Source organism: Anabrus simplex, chromosome 1 (genome assembly GCF_040414725.1).
Source record: "Anabrus simplex isolate iqAnaSimp1 chromosome 1, ASM4041472v1, whole genome shotgun sequence".
In the NCBI taxonomy this organism is placed as follows: Eukaryota; Metazoa; Arthropoda; class Insecta; order Orthoptera; family Tettigoniidae; genus Anabrus; species Anabrus simplex.
Window position 1 is genome coordinate 1,202,809,927 of NC_090265.1, and position 18,387 is coordinate 1,202,828,313.

An 18,387-nucleotide genomic window follows, 5' to 3' on the forward strand; every position below is an offset into this window, starting at 1 on the left:
CACAAGACCACGTACAAAGGACACGTCTACACTGGTTATAGACCTTCGAAACAATCACCCAAGGCTTCCATTGTGCGTTGCCAGCGGTGGGGCCGGCGCTGAATACCATTCAATGCATGTGTATCGCTAACGTTTGACACCTTTTTCCGAAATGCTGTTACGATGTCCTCATTGTTAGCAAGCGTTGTCCACGAAATGCTTTCTTGACTTTGGGGATTAGAGATCATAGTCATATGGGCTCAGATCAGGCGAATAAGGTGGGTGTGCAAGAACATCCCATCCCCGATCCTTGCTCCTGCTTGTTGACTTCCATTTTGTGAAGCTCTCACTCACGCACTGAACTTGGGGGGGGGGGCATGCTTACACTGACACTGTTGTTTACATACACCCTCTGGTGGCATCATACGCAAGTACATACCGTACGTATCTATCTACTCAAATGAAAGGTCTATTCATAAAGTATTTTTATTTTATTTTGAAAAAAATTACTGAAGAAACTAATAATTTGAAATCCATGTATAATTCGGACTCTATCTTGTCCACTTAACACCACAATCATTTTTGCACAGAGAGACCGAACGCTGGTTTGAGCCTTTAACTTAACTGCCTGACGGGCATCCTTACTAGAAACCATTGTCTCAATTATTAAATAAAGAAAGGGAAGTCTGGAAATCCTTAAATTAGGCTTCCATGTGAGACTACATGTACCATCATAATGATTCTTGATGGTCCAGCCCTCGTAACACGAACTCTGAACTCTGGGTATAATTAAGGCAGTCCAATCGGTGTGTGCCACACAGTGGTTATACGGCATGGACCCTTAATTGAATCGATGTGACCCGCGACTATGTCATGGACCGACTTTAAACTTCTAAGTTACTTTAAAGTCATTGTGGATGATGACCGCAAGGAAAATGATGCTACAGTAGCATATGGCCCTAATCTAAGTCCCTGAGTTTGATAAACCCATGACCATCCAAGTTCCTAGGCTGAAGGCTAAACACAATTAAGTTACATCGGTTGATGACCAAAGTTTCCACTTTACTAACCCAGCACATTTACTGCTCAATCAATCAAAGTCAAATAATGCAACAACAACAACGCTCACAGTACACTGTGGCAGTCAAATCCATTACCTTCGGATATGTCCCCTTAATCGTTACGTTAACATTTAAATATTCCCAGAAAAATAAATTAAGATTTCCAGAATGCATCTCCGAGTTATTCGCTTGCTTTAAAGTTATTTCACAAATACGGTTCCACTGAAGTTATTAATTAAATAAATTAAAAATTATTTAATGAAACCTTAATAAACAACAAATTCTATCTCAACGAATGTTTTTTCACAAGTCCCTACTCAACGTTCCACGCAGGCATACTCAGTTCATGTTTAATGTTTATCATCTATCATTAGTTTGCCACTGAAAAAAAATTACATCATTTATTCCCAGTATTATATCTTGTTTCCTGATATCACACTTTAAATCTAATCTAAACCTAGTCATTATTAGTACTTGGATAACCCTAATAATTACGTACAAACCAAAAGTAACTCGCCGTATAATGTAAGCCGATTACGATGTCATACCTTGTCATAACATTTCATAACGTTTATGCACCCTCACAGACAAAACAATCATCACTACCACAGTAGTATAATTGGATGGTTCTGCCGCCTCCTCCTCCTCCTCGCGCGGCGCGGGAAATTTGAATTCTGGCGGGAAATTTGAATTTTGGCGGGAGATTTGAATTTTGGCAGGAGATTTGAATTTGTAAACAAAGCCACGTGCTTTTTGACAGCTGTCATCGACAACAACGCATCGCTAACCTCACTGCTGCCATCTTGACGGGCCTAAACCTCACTAGTGCCAACTTAACCTAACTAGCGTGAGGTAAACAAAGCCACGTGTTTTTTGAAAGCCACGTGCTTTTTGACAGACAACAACGCATCGCTAACCTCAGTACTGGCATCTTGACGGACCTAAACCTCAGTAGTACCAACTTAACCTAACTAGCGCGAGGTAAACAAAGCCACGTGTTTTTTGACAGCCACGTGCTTTTTGACAGACAACAACGCATCGCTAACCTCAGTACTGCCATCTTGACGGACCTAAACCTCAGTAGTGCCAACTTAACCTAACTAGCGCGAGGTAAACAAAGCCACGTGTTTTTTGACAGCCACGTGCTTTTTGATAGACAACAACGCATCGCTAACCTCAGTACTGCCATCTTGACGGGCCTAAACCTTAGTGGTACCAACTTAACCTAACTAGCGTGTGGTAAACAAAGACACGTGCAGCTGTCATCCGCCATCTTTAAACCACAGAGCACTATGCTGCCCTCTTTAGATGTAAATTCATCACCTGTCACCCGCAGTGCTGCCATCTTGACGGGTCTAAACCTTAGTGCTACCAACTTAACCTCACTAGCGCGAGGTAAACAAAGCCACGTGCAGCTGTCATCCGCCATCTCTAATCTATAGAGCACAGTGCTGCCCTCTTTAGCTACTTACCTTTGAAATGTAGTACGTCACAGCTGTCATCCGCCATCTTTAATCCAGAGAGAACAGTGCTGCAATCTTTAGTTGAAATGTGGTGGCGGCAAATTCCACGTGCTCTTGTTTGGAAACAAATTCACGTGCTATTTTCTGACAGCTGTCATCCGCCATCTTGCATCACAAACCTCAGTGCTACACTCTTTAGCTAGATACCTTTGAAATGTGGTGGCGGCAAATTCTACATGCTCTTGTTTGGTAACCAACCTATGCGCTTTTTTGACAGCTATCATCCGCCATCTTTAATCCAGAGAGCACCGTGCTGCCATCTTTAGTTTGAAATGTGGTGGCGGCAAATTCCACGTGCTTTACAAATCCATGTGCTTTTCTGACAGCTGTCATCCACCATCTTTAATCCAGAGAGAACAGTGCTGCACTCTATGTGGTGGTGGCAAATTCCACGTGCTATTGTTTGGAAACAAACCCATGTGCTTTTCTGTCATCCACCATCTTTAATCCAGAGAGAACAGTGCCGCACTCTTTAGTTGAAATGTGGTGGCGGTAAATTCCACGTGCTCTTGTTTGGAAACAAACCTATGCGCTTTTCTGTCATCCACCATCTTTAATCCAGAGAGAACAGTGCCGCACTCTATGTGGTGGTGGCAAATTCTACGTGCTCTTGTTTGGAAACAAATTCTACGCGCTCGTCAGCTGTCATCCACCATCTTTAATGAAGAGAGCACCGTGCTGCCCTCTTTGTGGTGGCGGATAATTTGAAAAATTATTTTCGACAAGCAGCCATCTTTAATCCAGAGAGAACAGTGCTGCCCTCTTTAGCTACTTACCTTTGAGGCGGTTAATTTGAAAAATTATTTTCGACAAGCAGCCATCTTTAATCCAGAGAGAACAGTGGTGCCCTCTTTAGCTAGTTACCTTTGAGGCGGCTAATTTGAAAAATTCTTTTCGACAAGCAGCCATCTTTAATCCAGAGAGAACAGTGCTGCCCTCTTTACCTACTTACCTTCGAGGCGGTTAATTTGAAAAATTCTATTTAACAAGCTGCCATCTTTAATGAAAAGAGCATCGTGGTGCTATCTTGCGAGTAATATTTTACGTCACAGCTGTCATCCACCATCTTGCAATGCTAACCTTAGTGCTGCCCTCTTTAGCTACTTACCTTTAAAAAAAATCTATTTGACAAGCTGTCACCCGCCATCTTGCATCGCAAACCTCAGTGCTGCACTCTATGTAGTGGCGGATAATTTGAAAAAATCTTTTTGACAGGCAGCCATCTTTAATCCAGAGAGAAGAGTGCTGCCATCTTTAGCTACTGCCATCTTACATCGCTTACCTCGCTGCTGCACACTATGTGGTGGCGGTTAATTCGAACAAGTTTAATCACGCATCGGGCAAGCTAGAGTAAGGACGTGCTGCAGTGATGACGTCATCATGCATGTTTAGACTTGTCCGTTTTCTTAAGAGTAAGTCGATGTAAAGGAATGTGGTGGCGGTTAATTCGAACAAGTTTAATCACGCATCGGGCAAGCTAGAGTAAGCACGTGCTGTTGTGATGACGTCATTGTGCATGTTTAAACCCGTTCGTTGACTAAAAGCTTTAGTCTTCGAGAAACAGTGATAGAGTGTGGAGTGCAAACATGACGAAAACATTAATAGTTGATGTGCAAGGCTTTAAAATAAACGGAAAAAAATTTGTGTTCAAAGAGGTGGCTGTGTTAGATTGCAGTGTGTTGTGGGCTCAAAAACTTGTTAGTTTAGTATTTAGTCCACCGTTCCCTTACTGTTTGCAAACAGATGAAGATAAAAAGCAGACTCAGTGGATTGAAAACAATTTAGGTTTGAAGTGGGAAGAAAAAGGAATACCTTATCGTTTTCTACCTTTAATGATGAATGCACATTTGTCAAGAGCAGATCTAGTTCTTTTAAAGGGTTGTGAAAAGAAAGAATGGTTGCGTGATTTTCTATCATCATCGTGTGAAGTTATCGACATGCATGAATTGGGGTGCCCATCATTTAAAACTCTTCCGAAAGAGCATAGTAGAGAAACAAGTAAACAGTCTTTACAACATGTAGGTATGCTCTTTGATTGGTTGTGTCGCAGTGCATGCCGGGAAGTGAACAACATATGTAAACTGCAGTGTCGAAATAACCTTAGTGTAAAAGAAACATTTCTAGAGTAAAGACATCATGTCATTTCTAACAGATACTACGTGTAACGCAGTTGAAAAGGCGATCGTAAAGTTTTATGCATGCAAAAAGAAACTAAACACTTTTACAGAAGAAGAGTTAAATGCATTACCAAAGGCATTTTTGGTTAATGTAGCTGCGAATGCTGTAAAGAAGATTTGGGATAAGGTGCCTCGTGAGTGGACTCAAGATCCTGTTTTGTCAGAGCTTCAAACGTGTAGTTTACATCATGAACATGTGAGTTTAGGTAGACGACCTTCTGTGAGACAGTGCCGTACATGTCAACTAATTAAACTGTATCACGGACCTAAAACTAACGAGTTGTCTTCGCTTATAAACACTTATCATGGCTGTGGAGAGAGTAAACAAGGAAAAGGTGAAGAAACCTGCTGGGAGAAAGATGACGAAGAATGTTGGGCGTGGACTCATCAATAGAGTGATTGATCTTCTTTTCTTCGTGCTTCATCTCCCCTGCGGCCCTAGAACACGTTCGCCTGACATGTAGTTACATGCTGCCTGCATAGAGTATGTCGTGTAGCTGTTAAAAATCTGCTTCGTAAAGTTATGCTGTGTGTGTGTGTGTTATTACCTAGTGCTTTAGCTGCTCAGAAGATAGCAGCACTTGTCGTTGTTGGTGCAATAAAACGAAAACTGAGTGACAAAGACCGTAAAATAAACAAAGGGTAAAAATGTATATATACATTCTAAAATAAATATGAATTGTCAAAACATATTACAGGTGTTGTTTAATCCTACAGCATGTCCTAGTGACTTAGAAGAAAGGAAACGTAGAGGATTAAAAGAAAACACACATAAGATTTAAAGTACATCCTCTTTATTAATCCATGAATTAAAGCTTTTATTAAAACCAAGCCATTTAACATACAGTTTATTACCACGACGTCGAATAACACGTTCGACTAAATAGTGATCAGGATATTTTGTTTTCTGCAGTTCTTCGATGTAGAATCCTCCTTCAATAGGCTGTCCTCTGAGATCGCGAAGTAAATACGTAACTGGATTAGTAAGCTTAACACTTCTGATTTGAAAAATTTCAGTGCTCCAGTTAGGTGTGTATCCTTTTGCAAAGATAGACTTGTGTTTGCTGATGCGAACGAAATCACCTTCTTTAAAGCGATAGCGACGTGGATCAGCTGTTTTAATTACAAGATGAATAGCATTTATACAAGGTGTATTCTTTGTAACAAGACGTGGCTTTGTTCCGATAGTGCGATGAGGTGTATCGTTGTAGGTAGATAAAAGTCTAGGTAGCAGATCAATCCAACGATATGAACCTTGCGCTGTAAATTCTCGCCACATCATTGTTTTGAGTGTACGATTAAAGCGTTCTACAACACTTGCCTTGAGATTGCTGAACGTACAGTAGTGTTGAATGCCAAGTAACTTGAGGTAAGAAGAAAAATCCTTGTTGTAAAACTCTTTACCTTGATCAGTTTGAAGAAGCCTTGGGCAGCGTTTCGATTCTTCAACAATATGTTTAAATGCTTCTTTAACTTGAGCTGCTGTTTTACAACGCACGGGTTGTGCAAAAGCAAACTTTGAGTGCACATCGATAACAGTAAGTAGATACTTATAGCCCTTATTACTAGAAGCATATGGAATCATTTCTACTAAGTCTGCTTGCCAGAGATCATCTTTTCCTCGTGTAATAACGCGTCTGCAACAGTAGGTGCGACGTGCTGGTTTATGTAACTCATGTGCGATGTTTACCTTTACAGGTGAGATCTTCTCTTGACGAGCCATTACAAAATAATACCGGCATAACGTAGTTCTCTTTCTATTTGTAGAATTTCTGATCCGTGACCAGTGTGACAAGCCTCTTGCGATGCTCTTAAAAGTTGTAATCGTTCAACGAGTAAGTTTGGGTCATTCCAGTATCTTACATCCACATACGGCAACAAAGGCTTGTAGATAACGTCTAGACTGCGTGCAGTCGGAAACAGCTTAGAAATAAACTCACGATACTTGTAACTCTTATTCGCATTTACAGCTTCTGTTCTCTTGTAATTACGTTGTGTTGCATCAGTAGCAAAAAGTATTGCTTTATACTTTTTAAGATCATCTTGTAAAATTATATCCTTGTCAGGTATTCGTGAGAAAAGAAGTTCTAAGAGTCCTTTCGTAGGTTTATAGGTAACACCTTTTACAATGAGTTTGTTGCTATTAATCTTAACATTTGAATTTCCTATCCGGAAACAGTCATCTTCGTAGCGAATACCGTAGGTAGTGTCAGTTTGTCCTGTAAAAAGTTTTTCTATATAAGGTGCAAAGAGAGATCCATAGGTATCTTGAATAAAAGTTCTAAACTGATTGCGATACTCTGGTGTAATCATAACCTCAGACAAAGATGGTAGATTTTGCGTCGATGTAGTAGGTGTTTCAGCAATAACATCTGTAGTTAAAAACTCAACACGCTTAGATGGTGATGTATCATTAAGTTCTTCTTCTTCTTCTTCCTTATCTTCCTCTTCCTCTTCTTGATCTACATCCTGCTTCTTCTCTTCCGTATCTTCTTCATGCTTTTCTTCTTCATGCTTCTCTTTATGACATGATGTTTGCATAGAAGCAAAACTTGAAGTAGACTGCGGTAATGAAGTAGAATTAAAAATTTCTCTGAGTGGTGTACTTAGTTGTGCTTTTAAAAATAAATCCGTGTCTGCTTGAATACGTTTAAGCTCTTTAAATTCCGTCGAATATTGTTTCGAGCTTGGATGATATGTTTTGTGATCTCGTTGCTAGATGTTAACATGATGGTGGTTTTTAATCAAGTAGTTACTGTAATTCTGTGTTAATGCATACAAAATGATCGAAACCCATGCGATATCGTCCATGCTGTACATCACTTTCTTTATCAATAACTAAAAAGCTGTAACGGTGTAATGACCAACATTTAGCACACATACGTTTAAAGTCATCGAATGTCATATCAGTGTTAACATGATCGTTATACACATGTCGCATGTTGCGCTCATCTTGCCGAAAAAGCACAATAACATTTGCGTTGTTGCGTATCAACTGCTTAGGCACACGAGAATAGGTTTGGCATAAATAGATGCAATCAACATATTTATGCCGACCCATACTAAAGAATGCACGAATAACGTTTTGCTGTTCTGTTGCGACATCATCAAAGATCATAAGAGAATTAGGAATTACATCGTCTGGTGATGGTACTTGCTCATGTGAATTAAATTTAAAATATCTTATTCCATCTTTAACTAGATCGTGCATTACAGTTTGTAGAATAGTATATAGCGGCTGATAGAGTGACTTTGCGAAAACGTAAATATTCTCAAAGCGTACACCATTTACAGAAGTAATAAGTGTGAGTAAAAGATTTGTTTTACCGCATCCCGACGGACCTGATATAATACATCGAACAGTTAAAGGAAACAACGTTCCATGACGTTTTCTTGTAGTTGTACTAGAAATAGGTAAGAGATGTGGTACAATGTCGGTAACAGGTAGCGTGTCTTGCTGCTTTATAATCTTCATGATAACTGAATCATAAAGTACGTAATATATATATTAAACGAAACAAGAGGCAACGGTTAGTTTATGATTTGCTCTTGACTAGTAAAGTCGTGTCCAGCATGGTGAAACAACGATATTCAAACGACATGAAGAAGAAGAAGAAGAAAGTAAAAACTGTTGGATGGAAAGATGTTATAAAGGCTGCGCAAAAAGCTATTCGAGGGGAATACAATCCTCGTGTAGCTATTACTAAGGCGTTACGCGCAGCAAGAGCGAGAATTTCTCCAAAGTGCAGAGCAATATTTAGTAAACGTGAGCGAATTATTCCTGTACCAAAACGAGGAGGATTTCTTCCTGCGCTGTTTGCTGGCTTAGCAGCTTTAGGGTCATTGCTAGGTGGTGCTAGTGCTGTAGCGAGAACTGTTAAAGCTGTAGAAGAAGCGAAACAACAGTTGAAAGAGAGTGAACGTCATAACAAGACGATGGAGGCAATTGCGTTACGGGGCAAAGGTGTGAACATGAAGCTAGCGCCATACATGAAAGGGCTTGGTATCTACATTTCTCCAAAAAACGTCTACTGAATGCACTGCCATATCGAGCTCTAACGCATGACGAAGTTTTTACGTTTGCTAAACAACTAGGAATTCATTATTTTCGAGGAGTGTATATACGCGATCAACTACCAGTACGCCCACGTGAACGTGAAAGTGCCGTAATTAACTTGGACGACAGTCGTGGACCTGGAACTCATTACGTTGCTTATGTAAAACGTAAATCTAAAGTATGGTATTTTGATAGCTATGGAGATTTACCTCCTCCTTTTGAGCTCATACGTTATTTCGGAAGCAGTGCAGACATTGTTTACAATAAAAACCGTGTGCAAAACTTTAATACACGCATGTGCGGACGCTTATGTCTTATGTTCTTATATCAAACCCAGACAGTAGAGAAAGTGCATTAGTGTCTACGTGATGACGAACAGTGAAAGAACGTTTGCTGTACGTGGAGAAGGACCTGAAACAACCGTCTATTTTAATCCACCAATCGAACTTGGTTATCAGCCGCATAGTCTTGGACTAGTATCGTTTGAAAGCTACAATAAAATCTATAATGTGCGTGATGGTTTAAACAAGTTCTATTACGATGAGTATGTGCTAACACTACCCTCAGGTAGTTATACAGTAGATGATATTCACGACTATATTGAAAGTACGTTAATTGATCAGTTTGGGGAAGATAGTTTTAGTAATCATAATTACAAGTTCTCAATCACTATAAGCAACATTACACATAAATGTGTTATTGAATCATTATTTAAGATTGACTTCAAATCACAACCTGATTCGATTGGAGCACTGCTTGGATTTTCATCGAGGGAGCTCCTACCGAACGTACGTTACGAGTCTGATCAACCTATAAAACTCTTCGATGATTATAATGTGAACATTACTTGTAATATTATTACAGACTTGAATAGTAATCTACAACCTTCGCACGTCCTGTACGACTTTATTGTTACAGAGGAACGTGGATATACTATTTGTGAGAAACCAGCAGTAGTTCGTTATCATCCTGTGTCTGTAAAACACATTAGCAACATTACTCTTAGACTTGTAAATAAACATAATCAGCTAATGCATTTAGATCAGCGCGCGTACGTAGCTTACAAACTACATCTTAAACCAGTATGAAAACCATCTATAAAACACGGTGTACATTCCGAAGACATACTACATGTGTGCAGAGACTCATCGAGTTAACAGATACCCATAAGCAGATACTCCAAGATTTAGGATATACACTACTACAAGAGAATGGAAGAAATGCTACACATTACGAATACAGTAGAAAGTCGTGAAGGTGTAGTACGAAGTGAGCTTCATTCCTATCAACCTTTTACGTTTGGATTAAATAACAATGATGAAATTCATTTTATTATTAATCAACAAGATGTTTACACCTTACCACACGAAAGCTACCTCTATATTGAAGGACGATTAGAAAAGTCTGATGGAAGTGGACCAAGCACTTCACAACTAAACAACCATGCTCTAGCTTTTCTCTTTTCTGAAGCGCGATATGAAGTAAATAATGTTGAAACAGATCGAACGAAGAATGTTGGTATTACAAGTGCAATGAAACTCTACCCTTCTTTCTGTGATGAAGAAAGTAATCTTTTGCGGATGGCTGGATGGTGTCCAAAAGCTACTAACAACTGGATGATTAATGAGGATGGTACTTTTACGGGTATGTTATCACTGAAACATATTTTTGGATTCGCAGAAGACTTTACACGTATTATAATCAACGCAAAACAAGAGCTTATTCTAATCCGTGATCGAAGTGATTACAATTCTCTTAAAGCAGTAGAAACATCTGTAGAATCGAAAATAACACTGCATCGTATACTGTGGCGGATTCCATATGTAACCTTATCTGATCGTGAAAAACTTCGATTGCTCAAGATTGTAGAAAATGATACACCATTACCTATACGTTTTAGAAGTTGGGAGCTGCATGAATATCCTGTGTTACCACCTACAAACAAGCATAGCTGGGCTGTTAAAACATCACGTTTTACTGAGAAGCCCTTGTACATTAATTTTGGATTTCAAACTAATCGTAAATTCAATCACGAAAAAGATAGCTCACTGTTTGATCACTGCAAATTAAGACACGTTAGACTATATCTCAACGGAATTACGTATCCCTACGAAAACATCGACATTAACTTTGAGAAAAATAAGTTTGGGATGCTCTATGACATGTTTTGTAAATTTCAATCATCGTATTATCAGAAAGAAGATCGTCCGCTATTTACACCTCAAGAATTTAAAAATAAAGCACCGATTGTAGTTATAGACTGCTCTTATCATGAAGAATCTACAAAAGAATCTCCAGTTGATATTCGTTTAGAATTTGAAACATCTGAAAACATTCCTGCTAACACAGCAGCCTATTGTCTTATTATTCATATGAGTGATGTTACTTACCATCCGCTAACGAATATTGTTACGAGACTATAAATAAGAATAGATCTTTATCATTTTCATTAGTGTGTGCTTCGACATCGTACGCTATGGAACAAAACTGTAAATGTGCATGCTGTTTGCATGCTCATACGCAACATCTTATTTATGTTTCACGAGTGAGTGAGGCTATTAAGATGTTCTATAAACGTAGATCGTCGATGCCGAAACATCTTATTCAATACTTACCACCAGGATTTTTATATACGTACGCTGCCTCTTACGTACATAATTTTTGGGACATCCTTTCTCTACACAGTAAGATGTCAATCGAAGTAGCTTTATGCAGAACTTGTGAACGACATTACAAGCATCGAGGAGAAAATTGTGATGATGATTGGGATGGACCAAATCCGAGGATTGAACACTGTACACAGTGTATGAATGAACTTTCTCTAGTACCTCATGATGATGATGATTCCGAAAAGGAATAACAGCAAGGTAAGAAGTATATGATCTTCTCTGTAAAGCATAACATACTTAGTATAATATATTTCTAAATGCTTTGTTTAATTTGAATGTTGCAGGAGGCATTTCAGAAGCATACGATGTTAAGAAGCACACCAACCTTATCAGCAGCAAAAAACGAACACTGTTGTATTACATTTGTAAATAAATATTTGATCGCATTCAAAAATGTTGTACTTATTGCATTGCTTTACTCCGACTTACTCTTAAGAAAAACGATCAGGTCTAAACATGCACAATGACGTCATCACAACAGCACGTGCTTACTCTAGCTTTCCCGATGCATGTTTAAACTTGTTCGAATTTACCGCTACCACATTCCTTTACATCGACTTACTCTTAAGAAAACGGACAAGTCTAAACATGCATGATGACGTCATCACTGCAGCACGTCCTTACTCTAGCTTGCCCGATGCGTGATTAAACTTGTTCGAATTAACCGCCACCACATAGTGTGCAGCAGCGAGGTAAGCGATGTAAGATGGCAGTAGCTAAAGATGGCAGCACTCTTCTCTCTGGATTAAAGATGGCTGCCTGTCAAAAAGATTTTTTCAAATTATCCGTCACTACATAGAGTGCAGCACTGAGGTTTGCGATGCAAGATGGCGGGTGACAGCTTGTCAAATAGATTTTTTTTAAAGGTAAGTAGCTAAAGAGGGCAGCACTAAGATTAGCATTGCAAGATGGTGGATGACAGCTGTGACGTAAAATATTACTCGCAAGATAGCACCACGATGCTCTTTTCATTAAAGATGGCAGCTTGTTAAATAGAATTTTTCAAATTAACCGCCTCGAAGGTAAGTAGGTAAAGAGGGCAGCACTGTTCTCTCTGGATTAAAGATGGCTGCTTGTCGAAAAGAATTTTTCAAATTAGCCGCCTCAAAGGTAACTAGCTAAAGAGGGCACCACTGTTCTCTCTGGATTAAAGATGGCTGCTTGTCGAAAATAATTTTTCAAATTAACCGCCTCAAAGGTAAGTAGCTAAAGAGGGCAGCACTGTTCTCTCTGGATTAAAAATGGCTGCTTGTCGAAAATAATTTTTCAAATTATCCGCCACCACAAAGAGGGCAGCACGGTGCTCTCTTGATTAAAGATGGTGGATGACAGCTGAAGAGCGCGTAGAATTTGTTTCCAAACAAGAGCACGTAGAATTTGCAACCACCACATAGAGTGCGGCACTGTTCCCTCTGGATTAAAGATGGTGGATGACAGAAAAGCGCATAGGTTTGTTTCCAAACAAGAGCACGTGGAATTTGCCACCACCACATAGAGTGCAGCACTGTTCTCTCTGGATTAAAGATGGTGGATGACAGCTGTCAGAAAAGCACATGGGTTTGTTTCCAAACAAGAGCACGTGGAATTTACCGCCACCACATTTCATCTAAAGAGTGCGGCACTGTTCTCTCTGGATTAAAGATGGTGGATGACAGAAAAGCACATGGGTTTGTTTCCAAACAAGAGCACGTGGAATTTGCCACCACCACATAGAGTGCAGCACTGTTCTCTCTGGATTAAAGATGGTGGATGACAGCTGTCAGAAAAGCACATGGGTTTGTAAAGCACGTGGAATTTGCCGCCACCACATTTCAAACTAAAGACGGCAGCACGGTGCTCTCTGGATTAAAGATGGCGGATGATAGCTGTCAAAAAAGCGCATAGGTTGGTTTCCAAACAAGAGCATGTAGAATTTGCCGCCACCACATTTCAAAGGTATCTAGCTAAAGAGTGTAGCACTGAGGTTTGTGATGCAAGATGGCGGATGACAGCTGTCAGAAAATAGCACGTGAATTTGTTTCCAAACAAGAGCACGTGGAATTTGCCGCCACCACATTTCAACTAAAGATTGCAGCACTGTTCTCTCTGGATTAAAGATGGCGGATGACAGCTGTGACGTACTACATTTCAAAGGTAAGTAGCTAAAGAGGGCAGCACTGTGCTCTATAGATTAAAGATGGCGGATGACAGCTGCACGTGGCTTTGTTTACCTCGCGCTAGTGAGGTTAAGTTGGTAGCACTAAGGTTTAGACCCGTCAAGATGGCAGCACTGCGCGTGACAGGTGATGAATTTACATCTAAAGAGGGCAGCACAGTGCTCTGTGGTTTAAAGATGGCGGATGACAGCTGCACGTGGCTTTGTTTACCACACGCTAGTTAGGTTAAGTTGGTACCACTAAGGTTTAGGCCCGTCAAGATGGCAGTACTGAGGTTAGCGATGCGTTGTTGTCTATCAAAAAGCACGTGGCTGTCAAAAAACACGTGGCTTTGTTTACCTCGCGCTAGTTAGGTTAAGTTGGCACTACTGAGGTTTAGGTCCGTCAAGATGGCAGTACTGAGGTTAGCGATGCGTTGTTGTCTGTCAAAAAGCACGTGGCTGTCAAAAAACACGTGGCTTTGTTTACCTCACGCTAGTTAGGTTAGGTTGGTACCACTGAGGTTTAGGCCCGTCAAGATGGCAGCAGTGAGGTTAGCGATGCGTTGTTGTCGATGACAGCTGTCAAAAAGCACGTGGCTTTGTTTACAAATTCAAATCTCCCGCCAAAATTCAAATCTCCCGCCAAAATTCAAATTTCCCGCCAGAATTCAAATTTCCCGCGCCGCGCGAGGAGGAGGAGGCGGCAGAACTCTCCCATTATACTACTTACCACCACACTATTTTTGGATAACTCTGAAATTGGCTAACCTCGCTCATTAAACTCTAACATAAGGGTTTCAAATACACATTACAATCTCAATTAAACAAATTCACAGTATCTAATAACCTACACGTTATTCCCGGATGAAAATTTCAACTACATCCCGTAGTTAATGATCCCCGCTGCCAAGAATGCAATCTCGTTTCAATACGTAACACTCTACACGTCTTCCGTTATACTAAATGTCCTCTATCGATCAGCTGGCGGCTTGAAACCCACACGACCCTCCTCTTTCTGTCAGTTTCAACATGAAACACATGTCATCGTCATACATGACTGGCTTCAAAGAATGAACCCCTTTGACTTCGCAAAATAGAACAAAATACGATATTCTGACCAAACAAATATTCACATAGATTTACTTTTAAATATCCCACAATAACTGTACACGTCGCAAATTAACATCGGCGCGGATTCTCGCACTCTACTTTTCATCCTAAACATATAAAATCTTCCCCGGGGTCCCACAAAGTCTCGGCATCACCTACAGGTTTCCAGTCACCTGATTCACAAATCCTGTCTCAACTCACCCGACAAATCTAACATCTGTTCTCAAGCTCAACGACTCTCACTGACAATAGAACTGGAATAAAAATCCTTACTAGAATCCACGACGCCTAATAACGCACAATGATTTAATAATGAACAACTTCGCATAAAATGATCTCGTATTTTAAAACTGGATTTTCACGAAAATATCTGACAAATTTACTGTTATTATTGTCACTCAGACAACTGAAAATTTTACGTTGAATAAACATATTAATTTGACATCACACAATATAGGGAATAAATTCACGGAACTGACGGTCTACTTCGGACGTGATTTCAAAATCCTCATTAGTAACTTTTACAACATTACACGGCACTCGCAATACTTTAAAAATTTATCCAAGCAGAAAATAAAACAGATAACCCTTTTCGTCATATTCCGACATTCACAAAGAACATATGGGTGACCAACTGCGTTATAAATACCCACTTTAAAATACATATAAGTTTGACATCGTGAAACAAGATATAGTAGGCGGCAAGATGGCATGTCACCTACCTTAAGTCACGCCAGCGTTCATCTTTGGGCTCACCGGCGACCCTCTGTCATTTATTTAGCCATTTTTACATTTTTGGCTGTACATTGCATTTTCTTCCTTTTTCCTGGAAATAAAGCATAAAAAAAGAAATGCCCTTCACTTGTCGTTCTTGTTAATCGCAATCGACTGATAGTATTTATTACCCGCACACGAATTACTTTCCTTACCACAAACGAATTTATCAATACGTCTTCGGTATCTTAACCGTCCTTTTTATACAATTACTGCTCAAAGAAAACTTACTCCACATGGAGTCAAGACCCCAGCCACATCGGCTAAAATCTGTTGGTTGGACCTAGTCTACTTTTGTCGATCGAGTTACAGAACAGTTCAACCCTCTGTCTTCAGTCTCACGATACAAAATGCAGGGGTTTCAACATGGCGTCCCTTCTATATTTATAGACAGTACACCCCTCTCTCCAGGCATTTTCCCTTTGCCACCAAGAAAATTTGCGTCACTTTTTCGACTTAAATGAACTGTATTTAAAAGAGTTTTTGATGTAACCACATACTTGCTACATTGCTAACAGTAGTGTTCCTGGATATTTAAAATTTATTCTTATTAAATTAACTGGTCAAATGACCTCATTTGATAGGCACTATTTTTTTGTCGACCTAGCGTGGGTAAGCCAGACACGCACGTCCTTCTCAAATAATCCCCAGAAATGGCTTACCAGTCTCAAATCCGTCTTACTAAAGACCAATTGTCTTATAGATAAATACAGGACCATCATTATATTGCATTCACCATTAATTATTTCATTTAATTATATTTATTCAACATAAACTTTCTTCTGTATACTTCCTCATTCGACACGTGCGGATGACGTCACATCTCAGAGCGTGGGACGGAATGTAGCTACCTTCTTGCCACGTGTCACTCCCGTGATATCAAGAAATGTTCAAGCTCCTCATCACAATTGACATGGGGCCTCATGTACTAACTTTCATACTTAAAATTCTTAAGGCACAAAGGTCATGAGTTCAATATACACATAAAGGGCCAATAATATTGACTTGAAAAATTCCCCTCGTAATAATTACAGGCAAATGCTGGGGCTGTACCTTACATAAGCCGCGGCCACTTCCTTCACATTCCTTGGCCTTTCCTGTCCCATCGTCGCCATAAGACGTATCTGTGTCGGTGCGACGTAAAGCAAAATAGCAAAAAAAATTATCTGACGCGGTGAACCCTCCAAGTTTAACAACCCGATTCGCCAGGAACTTCGCTCAGGAAAAGAGGAGTCGAAATAGGCGAACACATGTTTCATCTTATCCGTAGACACTCAACCGTTTCCGAGGAAATGACAAGTCGAAATTTCCGAGCTTTTAGAGCGAGACAACTTCCACTTATCCTGTGGCGCAGCGGCGATCACCGCGAATACAATCTTGCTCACCGTGTTCAAATCCTGGAGAACTGTTGTTTTATTTTTGTTTCTACTTATGTCCATTGACGATTACTATGCGAACGTTCCTTATCAAGTTCATGGATACAAGGGCGTTATGTTGATTGTAAGATTACAACTGGGTTTTCATTAAGTATTATGCACGTATTTACATGGTATTTTTCAGGGATTAAAATGTTGTGTACGTTTGTTCTTACATTAACGCTTCAGGGAGGTACAGTGCATTCCCTCGGATGATACCGATCGTAGAAAAATTCGGAACAAACATTTCGCACACCACGAGCATCGCGCGAAGGCTAGTTTGCCATAGTTACGTTTCAGGGTGGGAAAGTCTCTCCGGTAAGAAATGTCGTTACCTTTACTGAGGTTTGACGTGTTGACAAAACGTCTACGACAAACCACGCATAACGGATTTATTTTTTTCAAAAACTGGCGCATGCGACTGATTATGAATCAAAGCGTGGATTTTGATTGCGTCGCGTTTAGTCGTGATATCCTTTTTCTGTGCAATGAGAGAAGAACTAAAATTCATTTACCAGGCAGAACATTATCAAACGAAATTTGTCAACGATATTATAAAATACATTGAACAAAAACATTCGTGTAATAATCGTCAATGGACAAAGTAAATAAATGAAACCAAAATAAAAACGAAGACAATTCATCGGGATTTGAACACGGGGCGCAACAGTGTGAAGTCGCGGCGAAAGTCATTGCGCCACCGCATCGGTTGAAATTTCCTACGTGCTGATAGGTGCGAAACATGTGTTCGCTTATTTTGACCCCTATGTCAGGGAGCGAATTTTTCTGACAAATTGGGTTGCTACACTTGGCAGGTCCACCTCGTGAGTTCTACTTTCTAGAAATGTAGCCACCCGTTAATCTCTCTTTCTTCTAATCTATTTGCTCTTTTTTTTTGCCATGATCTACAGTATCAAATGCTTTAGATACGTCAATCGCGATGCAGTTCATTTGACCTCCTGAATCTTTTTTTTGTTAGGGGCTTTACGTCGCGCCGACACAGATAGGTCTTATGGCGACGATGGGATAGGAAAGGCCTAGGAGTTGGAAGGAAGCGGCCGTGGCCTTAATTAAGGTACAGCCCCAGCATTTGCCTGGTGTGAAAATGGGAAACTACGGAAAACCATTTTCAGGGCTGCCGATAGTGGGATTCGAACCTACTATCTCCCGGATGCAAGCTCACAGCCGCAACCTCCTGAATCTAAGACATCTGCTGTACTTTGCTGGAATCCTACAAGTTGAGTTTCAGTGGAATAACCTTTCCGAAACTAGAACTGCCTCTTATCTAACCAGTTATTAATTTCGCAAAAATGTCTAATATAATTTGAAATAATGCTTTCCCAAAGCTTACAGTCAACACTTGTCAAGCTGATTGGCCTGTAATTTTCGGATTTATGTTTATCAATCTTTCCTTCACAGAAAGGGGATTCAATAGCAACTATCCATTCATTGGTATAGCTTCTTCTTGCAAAAAATAATCAGATA